Below are 14,170 nucleotides of genomic sequence, written 5' to 3' on the forward strand. Positions count from 1 at the left end.
TTTGAAAGTGATGGCTGAAAAGATTGTGCAGGCATTAGTAATAGTTTTTCAAGAAGGCATCTGCTAAGGTACCACACATGAGGCTGCTTAACAAGATAAAATCCTGTGGCATCACAGGAAAGATACTGGTATGGATAGAGGAATCACTGACAGGCAGGAGGCTGCGAGTGGGAATAAAAGGGGACTTTTTTGATTGGCTGCATTGTGGTTCCTTGGGGATCAGTATTGGGACCGCTACTTTTCACATTGTTTGGCAATGATTTCGATAATGGAATTGATGACTTTGTGGCAAAGTTTGCGAATGACACGAAGACAGGTGGAGGAATAGGTAGTACTGAGGTAGGACTTAGACAATGTGAAAGAATAGGCAAAAAAGTGGCAGATGGAATACTGTTTGGAAATGTATGATAATGCATTTTGGTAAGAGGGACAATATTGTGGACTATTGTCTAAATAGGGAGAAGTTTCAAACATCAGAAGGGCAGAGGGACTTAGGAGTCATTGTGCAAGACTCTCAGAAGGTTAATTTGCAGGTTGAGTCTGTGGTAAAGAAGGCAAATGCAATGTTGGCATTTATTTCAAGGGAAATAGAATATAAAAGCAAGGAGATAATGTTGAGCCTTTATAAGACACTAGTCAGGCTGCACTTGGAGTATTGTCAACAGTTTTGGACCCCATATCTCAGAAAGGATATGCTGTCAGTGGAGAGAGTCCAGGGATGATTCTAGGAATGAAGGGGTTAACATATGAGGAGCATTTGGTAGCCTTGGGCCTGTACTCACTGGAATTTAGAAGAATATGTGGGGATCTCATTGCAACCTACCGAATGTTGAAAGAACTCGATAGGGTGGATGTGGAGAGGATGTTTCCTATGGTGGGGTATCCAGAACTAAGGGCACAGTCTCAAAATTGAGAGGCAACCTTTTTTAGAACAGAGGAAAGGTGGAATGTTTTTAGCCAGAGAATAGAGAATCTGTGGAATGCTCTGCCACAGACGGCAGTGGAGGTCTGATAGGTCACACCCACTTATCTAGGCAGCATCCCAGTAAACCTCATCTGCATTCTCTCCAGTGTCTCCATATCCTTCTGATAAAGTGGCAACCAGAATGGCATGCAATACTCAAATTCAGGTTCAAGTTTATTGTCATCTGACTGTACATACACCTAAATGAAACAACGTTCCTCCAGACCGCAGTGCAACCACAAAACATGTATCATACACAGCACAAATAAGCTAATGAAATGTAATTCAAAATGCATGCAGTGTGCGTGTAAACAGTTAACAGTACGGACAACAGTAAACGGCACACTGCTCTAGTGACGAGACCTCAGTGATGGCAGGGTTTTCATTAGTCTCACAGCCTGAGGGAAGCATGATCTCCTTACTCTTGTCCTTAATTCCACTACCAATGAAGGCAAGCACGTCATATGACTTTTTTAAACCACTTTATCCATTTGCATAGCACTTTCAGTGAACTATGGGCCTACCCCCTCCCGTATCTTAAAGCTATTAAGGTGTCTACCATTAACTGTATATTCTCACCTTTCATTTGACCTCTCAAAGTGCAGCATCCCACACTTGTTCTAAATTCCATTTGCTACTCCTCTGTGCATACTGTAACTGATCTATATCCTGCTGTATTCTTTGATAGTACCTTCCACTGTCCACAACTCTACCCATCACCCACAAACTTACTAATTCATCCATTCAAAGAATTTGTCTATATCATAAATAACAGAGGTCCCAGCAGTGATCCTTGTGGAACAACACTGGTCATGATCCTCCATGCTGGGTGACAGCCTTCCACCTCCTACGCTTTGACTTCGATGAGCAAGCCAGTTCTGAATCCAAATATGCATTTCACCTTGAACTCCATTCATTGCTCCCTATTATCTCACTCTCCCATGTTGCTCCTGTACCCAGTATTTTGTTAAAAAAAATCCCCTTCTAGTTTTCAACTCAGGAAGAAGTAGGGAGTTTAGAATTCAAGTGCAATGAAAAACATAGCCCCAAGCTGGACCTAGGCATGCATCCTACATAAGGATATGTATTTGCTTTTAGAAAGAAATTCTCACTTAAAAATTAAAAAAAAAACCTGCAAATGTATAAAGGGAATGTTAGCATTCAAAATGAAAATAATGGTTAATATTTCAATGAAACTGAATTTCTATAAATTATTTGTCTTTTGTGGCTACATGACAACAACTGTTCTACATTGGATGCGCATTTATATTTAAAAATGCGATCTTCCAGTTTTGTCGAGTCGTTATGTATTCCATGCTAATTCAGTTTTTATCAGGAGCTCTATGAATTAACTATAGACTTTAAAATCTATACCAAGTAACCATTGTCTATTTGCACAATAAATTCGGAATTTAAATTGTTTAAAACGACACCTGACACGTGCCTCCTGCAGCCTGTCTAAGATCCAAGCAACAGAATCTGAGAAGGAATGTTTTTGAAGCATTTCAAAAGGACTTGTGCATTGGGGGATTTTTTTTTTTACACTCAATGTATATTTATGAAGTAACAGCATTAAATAAAAATGAAGAAATGACAAATTAAGCCCTGTACTCCTCGGTTATTATCCAATACCGCGCAGGCATTAAATAAAGATAAAGAAACAGCAAGGGTGGTTTTAATGTTAAATATAACACACTGATATAATAAAACATGTTGTTCGGAACATCTTTCAGTGCGTTATACATTGCAGTGAAGTGCAGAGCAAAGTTTGAAAGCTATGTAGATGTTTGTGTCTCGGGATAGTATGGGTTACTTCTTTAACTGGTTACTTAGGTCCCTATTACCGGGGTAACGGTTGCTAGGTTACTAGTAAGCGTCGCTGCACGCGCCAAAGGGGACTGAGACAGCAAGAGCGACGGCAGCAGGTAGGAGAAGAGTGGCCGGGGCAGGGGACAGGGGGTAGAGGTCGATCGCTTCCAATTTATTAAACACTTTGAACAGTCCCGAAGAAGGATCTTGGTACGAAATGCCAACTGTTTGTTCGGTCCCATAGATACTGCCTGACCTACGGAGTTCCTCCAGCATTTTGTGAGTGTTGCTTTGGATTTCCAGCTTTAGCAAAATTTCTCGTGTTTATTAAACACTTCCCTGCTCTCTCCCAGTCACTATAAACTGCGTGGGTTGGGTTGCCTTCCCAATCCAACAGTAGGACGAGGCATTAAATTTAATATTATTCCCCAAATGCAGAAGTTCATGAAACAAGTTTTGCAAATTTGTGTAATATTTTAGCATCTTGATGTTTTCTGTCGTTGCAATGCACGTCAAAAGTCTTGAATGCTGTAGACCAGTGTTTCCCAACTTTTTTAGCTCAAAGCCCCTCTTAGGCACAATATACTTTCTGACAGTGTAAAAACATGTCTACCATATGCTAACATGAGAAAAATGACTGCTTTTCCTTTTATTTGTCTGAAACTAGCTTGCACAGTACCTGTGGTTGTACAGCAGTTTCAATATCAAAGGGATCTTGAGCTTGATGTTTTTAGCAGCAATTGCAATATATGATTCAAGTCGTGACAGCAAAAGCCTTAAGATTCCACTTCTAACAATGTCAAGTAGTTTCTGTTTGTGTGAGTATGTAAATCACTGCATTGAAGCCTCTTTCAGAAAGATACAAGGGTGGAAATGCACTGAAGAATAGTTTGGCTGCTCTCCAAAGTCCAGGAAACTTTGTGTGACAGTGTAGCTACATCTCACAAAAGCTGACATTTTTGAAAAGCATTTTTGCTTCTTCGTCATTCTGAATTTCAATAATTTCTTTTTGCAAGCTCTCTTCCTGTTCTTCTACCTTCCAAATAAATGGGTTAATTACCCAGTCCAGAATTTTCAGATTGATCAAATCCTTGAATTGATTCTGAAAATCCTTCTTCAGTGACTGCAGGTGTAAGCAGTACCCTTGCAAATCACCATCTGTGAAAGAGAGTACCATACTTTCTGTGCAGGGAAACTGAGAAGATTCTTCTCCCAATGTTTTACTTATATGTTTCCAATGTTCTGATTAAAGTGGACACTGCACTTTTTGCCTGGATTGATTTGAAATTCACTCATTCTCACCCTGCAGTTTCAAATTTGGAATGTTCATTTTGTCATACAGATCAGCTAGGTATGCCACATCTCCACATAAAAGTTCAATCTTCTTTCCCAAGCTCTTGTCAGTTTTGAGCAAAAATTGAACCACAGTGTCAAAAAGATCAAAGAATAATTTTTAAGCAGCAGCCTTTTGTCAGTCAATGTACTTCAGTGTGAAGAAGCAAGCATTCAAATTCTTTTTCTTGGCATAACTGGTGAAATATTCTGCTATTTAATGGATGAGCTTTAATTTTGTTGATAGCAGTTATTACAAGAGTCGTGCTTGAAAGAAGTTGCTGGCTGAGGTTTTTGGCTGTGAGCTGTGGATGATGAATTACACAATGGGTTGTAAACAAACTTGGAATTTCTTCTTTCATAAATGCTACTAAACCTAAAATGTGGCCTGTTATATATGGTGCTCTATCTGTTGCACAAGAAATCACGTTCCGAATTGGAATACTTTTATCTTCAATATACATTTTGAACTTGTTGTAGATTGATTCTCTGTTGATATGTATTTTTAACTTTTTACATTAGAAAAACTCTTCATACACCTTTCCATTTTGATAAACCATACATCTGCCATTAGCAATGCCTATTTGTCTCATCCAATTGACTCATCCAGTTGTATCCCAAATTCTGTTTTTTGTGAATAGTTGTTCCTCAATATCTTCACTCATTTGGACAATATGCCAAGCTACAGAGTTATTACTCAGTGGAATGATATTTGAGAACAATGGTGAGAACTTCTGATGCAGCAGCCATTATTAATCTTTCAGCAATTGTATGAGATTTTCCACACTGCTGTTTTGGAAATGTAATAAGCAATGAGACTACTATCAAAGTCATATTTAGCTTTCTTGGCAAGTGACTGGAATGTGCAATGCTTTTCAAATGTTTCTTTCATCTTCTGGAACTGAGTAATACCATAAGTAGCCTCTTCAGGGTGTCTTTTACAGACGTGTTCTTGCAATCTTGATGGTTTCATAGCTTTATTAGGCAGTACAATATTACAAATAAGACACATGGTGCATCGCTGATCTGACAGGATGGGAATAAAACCATACTCCAGGTATGTAACATTGCATTGACATACTTTCTGTAGTTTTTGTTTCTCAGCAGGACCTAGAAATTAAGGCTCCACGCCCTGCAGACTCACAGAGATTGCACCATACATATTTCTCTATCATTAACGGGCTAAATGAACTCAAACTGGGAAATCCTGTCAGATGTTGATGATGGTAGTGAGTTGACATGGATGGAACGGCAAGGTGAAGATGAAGACAATCACAACAATGAAAATTATGTGGACAAGGATACGGATTGGAATCTGATTGTTAGTCGTGATACAGCTGGTGTTCGGCAAACTAGTTTTATATTCTTCCAGTTAGCGTGATTGACCAATAACTTAAGGCCTCATAATCACTAAAGATGGTTCTTGACAACACATATGAAGCCAAGGTCACTTTCAACACCTCAAGAGGAATCTCGAGGTTGGCAGGTTCACTCATTGGCTTTATTTCACGGTTTGGTTCCGTCCGGCGCTGTATTGTTGCGTGACCCGTTTTCCGTACATCTGTAGAGAAAATTGAGAGCGTGCTCTTGTCTTACCAACTGTTAAATTACGTGAACTTGTTCCGTACTGCGAGTCAAGAGGAACTGTTGGCACCCTGGTTGCTAATTTATGCAACCCCAATAATATCTGAGTGGTTGGTAAGGTCGGATGAGATCGCCGAGTTTCAGACACATGGTGACAATGAGAGCTCAGCGACTGCAGACCTATGGTTTTTTCTGTTGTCCAGTGCCATATTCTTTTTTTTTGGAAATGTCTGCCCTACTAGCGATTGGTCAGGTCTTGTGCCTCAAGTTAGGGTGCGGTTCACCAACACCACCCCCCCCCAAACTCTTGAACACATGCCGACAACTTCTATTTCCCCTAACGCCCCTTGGGACACATAACTGCCCCCTTTGGGAATCACTACTGTAGACTACTGCAGGTGTTAAAACTTGGACATAGAGAATGTGAACAGGAATCTGGTATATGTGAATTAAATGAAACCCGAACTTCTCAAATTGCTGTTTGCAAAATTAAATTAGTAATATACCAAGTATTAATTGTATTCTTTAACAACTCCATCCATTATAGCAGCTCAGCTGCTCACCTATTTCATTGGTGTATAGAAAATAATTTGCAAATTAAATGCTTAAATAAATCAATGCAATTCAAATTAAATAATTTGTGAGATATGATACATTTTAAATGTGTAATTTTCCTGCACCATCTCATCAATGGACTGCTTTGAGTGATTCCACATTAATCAGGGAATATAATCAGTTCATCTCCACCAATTTTCCAGCTTCAGGCAATCATCAACAAATTCACCATAAGATTCCATCTTTGGCCCTTCCAATTCCCCAGTTACAAACTTCAGTATTATCCTCACACTACCATTCCAGTAGAAGAAAAGATTTGTGGTAAGATGTTTATTAATTTGCCTATAAACAGATTTTAGTCACATGTATTTTGAAAAGGAAAAATCAGGAATTGTAATGTCGATCCAGGTTTACGGGTCTAGCGAGTGAGACAGAAAATACTGACTGTATATAAGTATATTATCATTTATTTACAAACAGTAAAAATTTGACCATACATTCATGTAACACCCTGGTTATGATTTTTACTGCTGTACTGTAGGTATTTCATTTTCACAATTCTAAAAAGAGCAGTCTATTCTGGTTTCAGCTATTCTAAGTTTGAACTAAGATAAGGGGCTTTGTTGTTCAACTTAGGAATGTGGTGTTAGCCAATCAGGATGATGGAATTGGGAGAAGGTTCTAGAAAATGCTGGGCAGAGAGTACTTGTGATGGACGCTGGTGTGGGTCGAGGTCTTTTTGGCAAAGTTAATGTGTGCTTTCACAAAGAAGAAGGGTCCAGAGCACGAGTTAAAGACCAATTCAAGATGAGTGCTAACTTATGTGCACATTTGGTTGTTTAGTTATCATGGGCCCTTTTTGTTTTTGTTCTTTTAATAACTCTTTGGATAAGTTAACATTCATAAATATAGTTTCTCTATAATTGCATGCAGTGTACAGTCTGTTATTTCTTGCCAACGTGTGACTGCATGAGGCTGTAGAGCAGACGGTATTCACACTGACCGGGATGCTTATGTGAGAATGCTGTTCTTGGACTACAGTTCAACATCAACACCCTAATTCCATCCAGGCTCAACAGGAAGCTCAGAGACCTCGGCCTTGACCCTGTCATGTGCAGCTGGATCCTGGACTTCCTGTCAGATTGCCGGCAGGTGGTAAGAATGGGCTCTCTCACCTCCATCCCTCTGACTCTCAATACAGGAGCCCCTCAGGGCTGTGTACTAAGCCTTCTTTGCTCCCTGTATACCTATGACTGTGCCGCCACCCACAGCTCTAATCTGCTAACTAAATTTGCCGACGACACTACATTGATTGGCCTAATCTCAAATAATAATGAGGTGGCCTATAGGGAAGAAGTCATCTCTCTGACACAGTGGTGTCAAGAAAACAACCTCTCCCTCAATGTCGCAAAAACAAAGGAGCTGGTTGGGGATTACAGGAGGAATGGAAATGGGCTAACCCCTATTGATATCAATGGATCTGGGGTTGAGAGGGCAAACAGCTTTAAGTTCCTCGGCATCCATGTCACTGAGGACCTCACATGGTCTGTACACACCAGCTGTGTGGTGAAAAAGGCAAAACAGCGCCTCTTTCACCTCAGACAGTTGAGGAAGTTTGGTATGGGCCCCCAAATCTGAAGGAGTTTCTGTAGGTGCACAATTGAGGGCTGCATCACTACCTGGTATGGGAACTGTACCCCCTCTTAATCACACAATTCTGCAGAGAGTGGTGCGGACAGCCTGACGCATCTGTAGTCGTGAACTTCCCATGATTCAGGACGTTTACAAAGACAGCGTGTAAAAAGGGCCTGAAGGATCACTGGGGTCCCGGGTCGCCCCAGCCACAATCTATTCCAGCTGCTACCATCTGGGGAATGGAACCACAGCATAAAAGTCAGGACTAACAGGCTCCAGGACAGCTTCTTCCACCAGGCCATCAGATTGATTAACTCACACTGATTTGAGTATATTTCTGTTACATTGACTGTTCTATTTACAAACCCCATTTCCAGAAAAGTTGGGATATTTTCCAAAATGCAATAAAAACAAAAATCTGTGATATGTTAATTCACGTGAACCTTTATTTAACTGACAAAAGCACAAAGAAATGATTTTCAATAGTTTTATTGACCAACTTAATTGTATTTTGTAAATATACACAAATTTAGAATTTGATGGCTGCAACACACTCAGCAAAAGTTGGGACAGAGGCATGTTTACCATTGTGTTACATTACCTTTCCTCTTAATAACACTTTTTAATCGTTTTGGAACTGAGGATACTAATTGTAGTAGATTTGCAATTGCAAATTTTGTCCATTCTTGCTTGATATAAGACTTCAGCTGCTCAACAGTCCGGGTCTCCGTTGTCTGATTCTCCTCTTCATGATGTGCCATACACTTTCAATAGGAGATAGAGCTGGACTGGCAGCAGGCCAGTCAAGAACACGCACTCTGTGTTTACAAAGCCACGCTGTTGTAGCCCGTGCAGAATGTGGTCTGGCATTGTCCTGCTGAAATAAGCATGGACGTCCCAGGAAGAGACGTCGCCTTGATGGCAACATATGTCTCTCTAAAATCCTAATATACGCCTCAGAGTCAAAGGTACCTTCACATACATGCAACTCACCCATGCCGTGGGCACTGATGCACCCCCATACCATCACAGATGCTGGCTTTTGCACCTTTCGCTGATAACAATCTGGATGGTCGTTTTCATCTTTGGCACGGAGAACTCGACGCCCGTTTTTTCCGAAAACTAGCTGAAATGTGGACTCATCTGACCACAGCACACGGTTCCACAGTCTTTCAGTCCATCTGAGATGAGCTCGGGCCCAAGAACTCGCCAGCATTTCTACATAGAGTTGATGTATGGCTTCCTCCTTGCGTAATACAATTTCAAGTTGCATTTCTGGATGCAGTGACGGACTGTGTTGAGTGACAATGGTTTTCTGAAGTACTCCCGAGCCCAGGTGGCTATAATTGTCACAGTAGCATGACAGTTTCTTAGGCAGTGCCGCCTGAGGGCTCGAAGATCACGCGCATTCAACAGTGGTTTCCGATCTTGCCCTTTACGCACTGAGATGTCTCTGAATTCTCTGAATCTTTTCGCAATATTATGTACTGTAGATGTTGAAAGACCTAAATTCTCTGCAATCTTGCATTGAGAAATGTTCCTTTTGAACTGACTAACAATTCTCTCACGAATTTTGGCATAAAGGGGTGAGCCACGACCCATCCTTGCTTGCAAAGACTGAGCCTTTGATGGACGCTACTTTTATACCCAGTCATGATACCTCACCTGCTACCAATTAGCCTGCTTAATGTGGAGTCTTCCAAACCAGTGTTACTTGAATATTCTGTGCACTTTTCAATCTTATTTTAACTCTGTCCCAACTCTTCTTGAGTGTGTTGCAGCCATCAAATTCTAAATTTGTGTATATTTACAAAATACAATTAAGTTGGTCAGTAAAACTATTGAAAATCTTTTCTTTGTACTTTTGTCAGTTAAATAAAGGTTCATGTGAATTAACATATCACAGATTTTTGTTTTTATTGCATTTTGGAAAATATCCCCACTTTTCTGGAAATGGGGTTTGTATTATAAATTACTATGATTGCACATTGCACATTTAGACGGAGACGTAATGTAAAGATTTTTACTCCTCACGTATGTGAAGAATGTAGAAATAAAGTCAATTCAATTCAATTCAATTCAATGGGGTGGGCAGGACATCCCAATCTCATCGGTTTGGCAGGACCCAGGTCATATCTACCCTAGATGTATGGAGTCTGAGAAAGGTAATTTTCTCGAGGTTGAGTACAGTGGCTGTTAGCAAGGGGCTAATGAGCTGCATCTTTGGAGACACCTGGTAAAAAGGGGTTTCACTAGAAATAAAGAGCTTACAGTAGTAAAAGTTTATAAGAAGTTGTTTTTAACACTTTCATTTTGTCAGCTGTATGAAGGCCAGCTGGCAATGGAGCAGAATATTGACCATCACTACTTTATTTAATTTGCCTGCAGCTAGACTATGCTTAACATGCATAAATAAATATGGTGAGAGGATAACAGAACTAGTGGAGAGGGGGTTACCAGTTGATGTTGTTTATGAGGATTTTAAAAAGTTCTGTGAGGAAAGCTATGATATTATCTGTTGCCTGAGTTGAAGAATAAATGGCCCCAGTTCTCAGCCAATTATCACTGATAGTTTAATTTTTGAATTGAATTGACTTTATTTCTTTACATCCTTCACATACATGAGGAGTAAAAACCTTTATGTTACATCTCTGTCTAAATGTGAAATGTGCAATCATAGTATTTTATAATAAATAGAACAGTCAGTGTAATATAGAGTACACTCAAAGATGGCTGCCTTTGCAGGTTTATGTATCAACCTCCTATCCTTCATTCTCCCATGCTCTCTGTTTGTCATTCAAGTTTCTTTTTCCAGAGGCTTTCTGTTTCAAGATGGGGCTGGCAATCATTGGCGACTTTCTGTGGACTGCAGACCACCAGGATCAAGAACAGTTACTATCTCTCAACCATCAAGCTGTTGAACAAGAGGGGATAACTACATTCACTTTCCCACCCACTGAGATGTTCCCGCAACCAATGATCCCACTTTAAGGGCTCATTATCTTGTTATTTCACGTTCTTGTTATCTATTGCTTTTTATCTATACTTGTATTTGCACAGTTGGTTGTCTTCTGCACTCCGGTTCATCTTTTATTAATCCTGTTTTAGTTACCATTCTGTAGATTTGCTGAATATGCCTGCAGGAAAATGAATCTCGGGGTTATATGTGGTGACATATATGTACTCTGATAATAAAATTTGCTTGGAACTTTGAACTTTGGAGTTGGTCCTTCACTGCGTTATTTGAACTCGTGGTGCTTGTAGTCTCCCTATCTACGTGCTGGCGGATGGGCTGTGTTACCAGCACTCCAGGCAGTGCTCAGATAGTTCAGTTGAATAGTTGGAAGCCTCTGGTTGAGTGAGACCCTGGAAAGTGAGGGGACTCAAGGCCAGGGTGGTATTCCAGGACCAGTGGTTGTTGGAGTTAGGGGATGGGGAATTGGCAGAGCAGGAAGCAGGGAAATGGTTGGAATTGAAATTTGTGATCCGTTAGTAAGAAACATCAACAGAAACATTACCTTTTTTTTATTATTTGCTTCTGCGGGCCAGGAACTTTAATCCAATATCTGGAAAGAGAAGATTAACAAATAATTACCAGCTAACTAAGCAGTGGTATTTTAGAAGATAATTGAATGCTAGGTTAAACATTTTAATTTAGTTTAAATTCCCCCTTCCTCCCCACCAATTGACAAACATAGAACACAGAACATAGAATAGTACAGCACATTACAGGCCCTTCAGCCCACAATGTTGTGCTGACCCTCAAATCCTGCCTTCCATATAACCCCCCACCTTAAATTCCTCCATATACCTGTCTAGTAATCTCTTAAACTTCACGAGATTATCTGCCTCCACCACTGACTCAGGCAGTGCATTCCACGCACCAACCACTCTCTGAGTGAAAAACCTTCCTCTAATATCCCCCTTGAACTTCCCACCCGTTACCTTAAAGCCATGTCCTCTTGTATTGAGCAGTGGTGCCCTGAGTAAGAGGCATTAGCAATGTAAGTTTATGTATATGCTATTTTTTATAGTAATTCGTTTGCTTATTTTGATTTGCACGTAGCAGGTTGATTATGGAAAGGGGTATTTGTGACCTTTGACCTCCCTTATTTTCAATCCATTCGTTATCTCTTTGTACAACATTTTCATTTGTCTGTCCTCAAAAACAGGCAGGGTTCAACAATGGAGTGCCACTTGTCCATCCTACTCATCTTACCACTACCTAATACAGTATACAGTAGTCTGAGGTTGCTTATGTACGCTCTTGCCTTGAAGTTTTACAACCTGGAAAACAAGGTGGACGTGCTGCACTAAAGCAATTTTTCTTCCTTCAGATTGACTTGCATCTTTCTGGAGATCAGAGTTATTTTCCAATTAATAGTAACAATTAAACTATTGCAAACTCATCTTTGTATTGAAAATGGAAAGAGTAGATATTGAAATAGTAATGTGGCGGAAGATGTGTGCTTACCTGCCCCGAGCAGCAGACATTCTGTGAGTCAATGAGCAGGTTGTGCATTGTAAATATGATTGCTACTTTCCATATTTAATCAGCACTGAGGCAAATGGATTGACTTGCACCTACAGAGAGTATTCTAGTGAAATCTGAGTGCATGTGTTTTCAGAAATTGAGTACTGTGAACTCTCCATCATCGATGCTCAACCAAACTGGCAAAGAGGTACAGTCAAGATGAACCAAAGGTGGCTTTGTGCAGTTAGCCTGCCATTGGGAACCTCCCTTGCACTGGCAATATTTTACACATTCTTTCGTGACAGTATTCAGCTTTTTAATTGCTGCTAATAAGATACCCTTCAGCTCTGAGAAGTAACTACTGACGTTAACGAAGAAAATTTGTTTCAATCTCACAGCCCTGACTTGTTCTTGTGGTTAAGTCATTCCACTCCCTTTTCAGTAGCAACATTTCAAAAGATATGACATTGTGGCCATCACCGAGTCATGGCTAAATGATGAATGTGATTGGGAACTGAATGTCCAAGGATACACAGTGTATAGGAAAGATAGGAAGGTAGGTAAAGGGGGTGGCGTGGCCCTAATGGTAAACAATGATATCAAATCACTAGAAAGAAGGGACATATGATCGGAAGAGGTAGAATCCTTATGGGTTGAGTTAAGAAATGGCAAGGGTAAAAAGACACTAATAGCAGTTATGTACAGGCCTCCAAACAGCAGCCGGAATGTGGACTACAAGCTATAGCTGAAAACAGAAAAAGTGTGTCAGAAGGAAAATGTCAAGATAATTATGGGGGATTTTAATATGAAAGTGGATTGGGAAAGTCAGGAAGGTAATGGATCTCAGGAGAGGGAGTTTGTAGAATGCCTACAGGATGGCTTTTTGGAGCAGCTTGTCCATAAGCCCACCAGGGGACCGGCTGTTTTGCATTGGGTGCTGTGTAATGAACCTGAGGCGATTAAGGAGCTGGAGGTAATGGAACCCCTTGGAAGTAGTGATCATAGTATGATTGAGTTCAGTTTCAAATTTGAAAAGGAGAAGCTGGTATCAGGTGTATCGATATTTCAGTGGAACAAAGGAAATTACAGTGGTATGAGAGAGGAACTGGCCCCAGTTGATTGGAAAAGTAAGCTAGATGGAGGGATGGTAGAGCAGAATAGGATGAAATTCCTAGAAGAAATAAGGAAAGTGCAAGAAAAATATATTCCAAGAAAAAAGAAAATCATGAATAGAAAAATGGCACAAATGTGGCTAACGAGAGAGGTTAGGGCTAAAATAAAAGCAAAAGAGACTGCGTACAAGGAAGCAAAAATTAGTGGGAAAATTGAGGACTGGATGACTTTTAGAAACTAACAGAAAAAACTAAGAAAGTCATTAGGAAAGAAAAGATGAATTATGAAAGGAAGTTGGTAATTAACATAAAAAAGGATACTAAGAGTTTTTAAAAATATATGAAGAGTAAGAGAGTGACACAGGTAGATATAAGACCGATTGAAAATGATGCTGGAGAAAATATAATGGGTAACAAAGAGATGGCAGAGGAACTAAGTGAGTATTTTGCATCTGTCTTCACAGTGGAAGACATTAGCAGCATACCTGATAGCCAGGAGTCTCAGGGAATAGAATAAGGTACAGTCAAGATTACGAGAGAGAAAATGCTTGGGAAGCTAAATGGACTAAGAATAGATAAGTCTCCTGGACCGGATGAGGTGCACTGGATGAAGTTCTAAAGGAGGTGGCTTTGGAGATTGTGGAGGCATTGGAAACGATGTTCCAGGAATCAATAGACTCTGGCATGGTTTTGGAGGACTGGAAG

The 14,170-nt window shown here is 40.2% G+C and overlaps 1 protein-coding gene across 1 annotated transcript in view; it reads left to right on the forward strand.

The window, feature by feature from the left end:
* Positions 1–2,972: 2,972 nt before the first annotated feature.
* The window catches only part of saxo4 (stabilizer of axonemal microtubules 4), a 112,894-nt gene continuing 101,696 nt past the window's right edge, over positions 2,973–14,170 (forward strand). Inside the window, exon 1 of the mRNA XM_063063198.1 lies at positions 2,973–3,052. The gene's annotated coding sequence lies outside the window, so the exon portion shown is untranslated. The remainder of the gene's footprint in view (positions 3,053–14,170) is intronic.

The sequence above is a fragment of the Mobula hypostoma genome, chromosome 11 (assembly GCF_963921235.1).
Source record: "Mobula hypostoma chromosome 11, sMobHyp1.1, whole genome shotgun sequence".
NCBI classification, from domain to species: domain Eukaryota; kingdom Metazoa; phylum Chordata; class Chondrichthyes; order Myliobatiformes; family Myliobatidae; genus Mobula; species Mobula hypostoma.